Genomic DNA, 6,321 nt, shown 5'->3' on the forward strand with positions numbered 1-6,321 from the left:
TATTTTAATAACCTCATTTAATTTTATTTATTTATTTATTTATTTATTTTTTTCTCCATTTTCTTCTGAACCATGTGGCTGACAGGGTCTTGGTGCTCTGGCCAGGTGTCAGGCCTGATCCTCTGAGGTGGAAGAGCTAAGTTCAGGACATTGAGCCACCAGAGAACTCCTAGATGCATGTAATATCAAACGGTGAGAGGTCTCCAGAGATCTCTGTCTCGGTGTTAAGACCCAGCTCCACTCAATGACCAGCAAGCTCTTCTGTGGACACCCCACACCAAACAACTGGTAAGACAGGAACACAACCCACTCATTAGCAGAAAGGCCACCTAAAATCATAAGGTCAGAGATACCCCAAAACACACCACTGGATGTGGTCCTGCCCACCAAAAAGACAGGATCCAGCCTCATCCACCAAAACACAGGCACCAGTCCCCTTGACCAGGAAGCCTAAACAACCCACTGAACCAAGCTTACCCACTGGGGGCAGACACCAAAAACAACGGGAACAATGAACCTACAGCCTGAAAAAAGGAGACAACAAACACAGAAAGTTAAGCAAAATCAGAAGACAGAGAAATATGTGGGAGATGACGGAGCAAGGTAAAAACCCACCAGACCAAACAAATGAAGAGAAAATAGGCAGTCTACCTGAAAAAGAATTCAGAGTAATGATAGTAAAGATGATCCAAAATCTTGGAAATAGAATGGAGAAAATACAAGAAACATTTAACAAGGAGCTAGAAGAACTAAAGAGCAAACAAACAATGATGAACAACACAATAAATGAAATTAAATACTCTCTAGAGAGAATCAATAGCAGAATAACTGAGGCAGAAGAACGGATAGGTGACCTGGATGATAAAATAGTAGAAATAACTACCACAAAGCAGAATAAAGAAAAAAGAATGAAAAGAAGGAGGACAGTCCCAGAGACCTCTGGGACAACATTAAACACACGAACATTCGAATTATTGGGGTCCCAGAAGAAGAAGAGGAAAAGGAAGGGTCTGAGAAAATATATGAAGAGATTATAGTCGAAAATTTACCTAACATGGGAAAGGAAATAGTCAATCGAGTCCAGGAAGTGCAGAGAGTCCCATACAGGATAAATCCAAGGAGAAACACACCAAGACACACAATAATCAAACTATCAAAAATTAAATACAAAGAAAAAATATTGAAAGCAGGAAGGGAAAAGTGACAAATAACATACAAGGGAATCCCCATAAGGTTAACAGCTGATCTTTCAGCAGAAACTCTGCAAGCCAGAGGGAGTGGCAGGACATATTTAAGTTGATGAAAGGGAAAAACCTACAACCAAGATTAATCTACTGGCAAGATCTCATTCAGATTCCATGGAGAAATTAAAATCTTTACAGACAAGCAAAAGCTAAGAGAATTCAGCACCACCAAACGAGCTTTACAACAAATGCTAAAAGAAATTCTCTAGGCAGGAAATACAAAAGAAGGAAAAGACCAACAAAACAAACCCAAAACAATTAAGAAAATGGTAATAGGAACATACATATCGATAATTACCTTAAATGTAAATGGATCAAATGCTCCAACCAAAAGACATAGACTGGATGAATGGATGCAAAAATGAGACCCATACATATGCTGTCTACAATAGACCCACTTCAGACCTAGGGACACATACAGACTGAAAGTGAGGGAATGGAAAAAGTTATTTCCTGCAAACGGAAATCAAAAGAAAGCTGGAGTAGCAATTCTCATATCAGACACAATAGACTTTAAAATAAAGACTATTACAAGAGACAAACAAGGACACTACATTATGATCAAGGGATCGATCCAAGAAGAAGATATAACAATTGTAAATATTCATGCACCCAACATAGGAACACCTCAATACATAAGGTAAATGCTAAAGACCATTAAAGGGGAAATCGACAGTAACATAATCATAGTAGAGAACATTAACACCCCACTTTCACCAATGGACAGATTAACCAAAATGAAAATAAGTAATGAAACACAAGGTTTAAATGACAAATTAAACAAGATGGACTTAATTGATATTTATAGGACATTCCATAAAAAAACCCAGAATATACTTTCTTCTCAAGTGCTCATGGAACATTCTCCAGTATAGATCATATCTTGGGTCACAAATCAAGGCCTGGTAGCTTTAAGAAAACTGAAATCATATCAAGTATCTTTTGTGACCACAGCACTATAAGACTAGACATCAATTACAGGAAAAAAAATTGTAAAAAATACAAACACATGGAGGCTAAACAACATGATATTAAATAACCAAGAGATTACTGAATAAATCAAAGAGGAAATACAAAAATACCTCGAAGCAAATGACAATGAAAACACAAGGACCCAAAACCTATGGGATGCAGCAAAAGCATTTCTAAGAGCAAAGTTTACAGCAATACAATCCTACCTCAAGAAATAAGAAAAAGTTCAAATAAACAAGTTAAAATAACACCTAAAGCAATTAGAGAAAAAAGAACAAAAAACAACCACAAAGTTAGCAGAAGGAATGAAATTATAAAAATCAGTTTAGAAATAAATGAAACAGAAATGAAGGAAACAATAGCAAAGATCAATAAAACTAAAAGCTGGTTCTTTGAGAAGATAAACACAACGGATAAAACATTAGCTAGAGTCATCCAGAAAAAAAGGGAGAAGACTCAAATCAACAGAGTTAGAAATGAAAAAGGAGAAGTAACAACTGACACTGCAGAAATACAAAGGATCACGGGAGATTACTACAAGCAGCTATATGCCAATAAAATGGACAACCTGGAGGAAATGGACAAATTCTTAGAAAAGAACAACCTTCCGAGGCTGCACCAGGAAGAAATAAAAAAATATAAACAGACTGATCATAAGCACTGAAATTGAAACTGTGATTAAAAATCTTCCAACAAACTAAAGTCCAGTTCCAGATGGCTTCACAGGTCAATTATATCAAAAATTTAGAGAAGACTAACATCTATCATTCTCAAAGTCTTCCAAAATATAGCAGAGAGAGGAACACTCCCAAACTCATTCTAGGAGGCTACTGTCACCCTGATACCAAAACCAGACAAAGGTGTCACACAAAAAAGAAAACTACAGACCAACATCACTGAGAACATAGATGCAAAAATCCTCAACAAAATACTAGGCAAACAGGATCCAACAGCACATCAAATGATTCATCCACCATGATCAAGTGAGGTTTATGCCAGGAACACAAGGATTCTTCAATATACGCAAATGAATCAATATTATACACCATATTAACAAACTGAAGATTAAAAACTATATGATAATCTCTATAGATGCAGAAAAAGCATTCAACAAAAGTCAACACCATTTATGATAAAAACTCTATAGAAAGTAGACATAGAGGGAACTTACCTCAACAGAATAAAGGCCATATATGACAAACCCACAGCCAATACTGTTCACAATTGTGAAAAAATAAAACCATTTCCTCTAAGATTAGGAACAAGACAATGTTGTCCACTCTTACCACTATTATTCAACATAGTTTTGGAAGTCTTAGCCACAGCAATCAGAGAAGAGAAGGAAATTAAAGGAATTCAGATTGGAAAAGAAGAAGTAAAGCTGTCACTGTTTGCAGATGATATAATACTATACAAAGAGAATCCTAAAAATGCTACCAGAAAACTACGAGAGCTAATCAATGAATTTGGTAAAGTAGCAGGATGCAAAATAAATGCACAAAAATCTCTTGCAATCCTATACACTAATGATGAAAAATCTGAAAGAGAAATTAAGATAACACTCCCATTTACCATTGCAAGAATAAGAATAAAATACCTAGTAATAAACCTACCTAAGGAGACAAAATATCTGTATGCAGAAAACTATAAGAAACTGATGGAAGAAGTTAAAAATGATACAAATAGATGGAAAGATATACCATGTTCTTGGACCGGAAGAATCAACATTGTGAAAATGACTCTACTACCCAAAGCAATCTACAGATTCAGTGCAATCCCAATCTAACTACCAACTGCATTTTTCACAGAGTTAGAACAAAAAATTCTACAGTTTGTATGGAAACACCAAAGACCCCAAATAGCCAAAGCAATCTGGAGAAAGAAAAACAGAGCTCGAGTAATCAGGCTCCCTGACTTTAGACTGTACTACAAAGCTACAGTAATCAAGATAGTATTGTACTGGCACAAAACCAGTACAGATATATAGATCAATGGAACAGAATAGAAAGCCCAGAGATAAACCCACACACATATGGTCATCTTATTTTTGATAAAGGAGGCAAGAGTATACAATGGAGAAAAGACAGCTTCCTCATTAAGTGGTTCTGGGAAAACTGGACACCTACATGTACAGGAATGAAATTAGAACAGTCCCTAACACCATACACAAAAATAAACTCAAAATGGCTTAAAGACCTAAATTTAAAGCTAGACACTATCAAACTCTTAGAGGAAAACATAGGCAGAACACTCTATGACATAAATAACAACAAGATCCTTTTTCACCCATCTCCTAGAGAAATGGAAATAAAAAACAAAGATAAACTAATGGGACCTAATGAAACTTAAAAGCTTTTGCACAACAAAGGAAACCATTAACAAGATGAAAAGACAACACTCAGAATGTGAGAAAATATTTGCTAATTAAGCAACTGACAAAGAATTAATCTCCAAAATATAGAAGCAGCTTATGCAGCTCAATATCAAAAAACAAACAACTGTATCCAAAAATAGGCAGAAGACCTAAATAGACATCTCTCCAAAGATGATATACAGATTGCCAACAGACACATGAAAGGATGCTCAACATCACTAAGCATGAGAGAAATGCAAATCAAAACTACAATGAGGTATCACCTCACACCGGTCAGAATGGCCAACATCAAAAAATCTACAAACAATAAATGTTGGGGAAGGTGTGGAGGAAAGGGACTGCTCTTGCACTGCTGGTGGGAATATAAATTGATACAGCCACTGTGGAGAACAGCATGTAGGTTCCCTAAGAAACTAAAAATAGAACTACCATATGACCTAGCAATCTCAGTACTGGGCATACACCCTGAGAAAACGATAATTCAAAAAGAGTCATGTACTACAGTATTCATTGCAGCACTCTTTACAATAGCCAGGACATGGAAGCAACCTACACGCCCATTGACAGATGAATGGATAAAGAAGATGTGGCACATATATACAATGGAAAATTACTCAGCCATGAAAAGGAATGACATTGAACTACTTGTAGTAAAGTGGATGGACCTAGAGTCTTTCATACAGAGTGAAGTAAGTCAGAAAAAAAAATACTGTATGCTAACACATATATATGGAATGTAAAAACAACAACAAAAAAGGTTCTAATGAATCTAGGACCAGGAGAGGAATAAAGACACGGACGTTGAGAATGGATTTGAGGACATGGGGACGGGAGATAGTAAGCTGGGACAAAGTGAGAGAGTGGCATGGACATATATACATTACCGAGTGTAAAATAGATAGCTAGTGAGAAGCAACTGCATAACACAGGGAGTCCAGCTCTGTGATTTGTGACCACCTAGAGGGGTGGGAGAGGAAGGGTGGCAGGGAGATGGAAGAGGGAGGAGATATGGGGACATATGTATACATATAGCTGATTCACTTTGATATACAGGAGAAACTAAGAAACAATGTAAAACAATTATACTACAATAAAGATGTTAAAAAAACAAATAAAGAACGAAAGAAATGCATTACAACAAATATTCAGGCCACTGTCAATAGAATGTAGTCTCACAAAAAAATACCAAAAGATATCTTTGAGATATCTGTGAGACCCTTCATTAAGACTTTAGAGATATGTAAGATAATGCCTAATATGCCACTTAGTAAGAGTTTCTAAGAATCTTAAGTACGTTTCCCCACATCATCCTCATCAGTAACCCAAGTTGAGCAGGCCTGAAAAACAATGTGTTTTTGATTTTCATCTATGGATTTATTTATAAACAGGCACATAAGTTGCCCACTGAGTGCTTATGTATTGCATGTAAGGACCAAAAGAGCAGAAATGGTGCAAAATAAAAAGAAGACTGTGGGCTATCAAACTTCTGTTGGTAGGAAGGGAGAAAGCCCTAGCTGCAAACACAGACTATTTCTCATACAAATGTAAGAATAATTCAGAGAGAGTATCTAGACTGCAGAGTACCATTCCCAAGGAGCATACCTGGATTCTAATCAAGGAACTGGCATAATGTCTTTGTCTTGACTTGGAAACTGCTATGAACATGTGAATTCTTTGTGTCTCTCATCCCTTTCCCCTCCTCCTTTTGAATGGGCATTTTTTCTGTGGTTA

This window comes from Lipotes vexillifer, unplaced genomic scaffold (assembly GCF_000442215.2).
Source record: "Lipotes vexillifer unplaced genomic scaffold, Lipotes_vexillifer_v1.1 scaffold398, whole genome shotgun sequence".
Taxonomy (NCBI): Eukaryota; Metazoa; Chordata; class Mammalia; order Artiodactyla; family Lipotidae; genus Lipotes; species Lipotes vexillifer.